This window comes from Otolemur garnettii, unplaced genomic scaffold (genome assembly GCF_000181295.1).
Source record: "Otolemur garnettii isolate 467f Iridium unplaced genomic scaffold, OtoGar3 scaffold00024, whole genome shotgun sequence".
Classification (NCBI taxonomy): Eukaryota; Metazoa; Chordata; class Mammalia; order Primates; family Galagidae; genus Otolemur; species Otolemur garnettii.
In genome coordinates this window covers 5,787,115-5,788,124 of record NW_003852419.1, presented here as the reverse complement: position 1 = coordinate 5,788,124, position 1,010 = coordinate 5,787,115, and positions in this window count along the sequence as shown.

The window sequence follows — 1,010 nt, the reverse complement described above, 5'->3', positions numbered from 1 at the left end:
TGTCATTGTTTTAGCTGGCCTGGGCCGGGTTCAAACCTGCCAGCCCTGATGTATGTGGCCGGCACCCTAACCACTGAGTTACGGGGTGCTGAGTCTACATAGTAAATTTTTAGTCACAATTTTAAGATGCTTGAAGATACTTTGTATTAATAGATAATTCCTGGCTTTAGAAAAAACAGATTTTTCCTATCAGTTTAGATTTCCCCAAGAGAAGGACCTTGGATTATAATGTGATTTATTTGGGGTGCGAATATGACACTGTTGGATTTTTCTTAAGGCATCAATGTGCAAAGTGAATAATATCACTATTTAAGTATACTTTTAGACAATTTTCTGTGTGATTTCTATAAAAGCAACAAATAACGTTTTAAAAAATTAAATAGTATCATGAGGCTTATAATGAAAAATAGGAGCCGCTTCTCAATGCTGCCCTGCTCGCTGTCCCAGAGGTTCTCTCCTTCACCTCTTAGTTGGCTCCTCTAATACTTACCTCTGTATTTTTAAATAACATGCTCATGCTGTTACCTATTTTCCAATTTTAGACATTAGCTTACAGAAAAAGATTTACTCTTAGACCCTTCCCCCATCCCAATATTAGTATTTTTCCTAAATCACTTGTAGGTGTTTAAGCTAAATGAATAAAATTCACAATTTAGGTGGACAGTATACTATCGTGATGCTCTTTAAAAGATAAACTTTGGAAGTGTTGTTTTGATCCAATCACCTGACCTTTTTTATTCAGGCAACCTGGATTGTTCTGTGGTTTCTCCCCATTCATTCTATCTGCTTGAAATTCACTGGGTCTTTTTCCTCCATGCCTGATCCTAGGTCACAACAAGGGCTTAAAGGGAAAACATCATTGGTGAATATTTCTAAGTCCCAACCTATTAGGGCTGTTAAGATCACAGCTAACAAAAATAAAGCAGAAAAGTGCTCTATTGCTGATTAGAAAATTATAAGCTAGGCTCAGCATCTGTAGCACAGTGGTTATGGTGCCAGCCACATACACC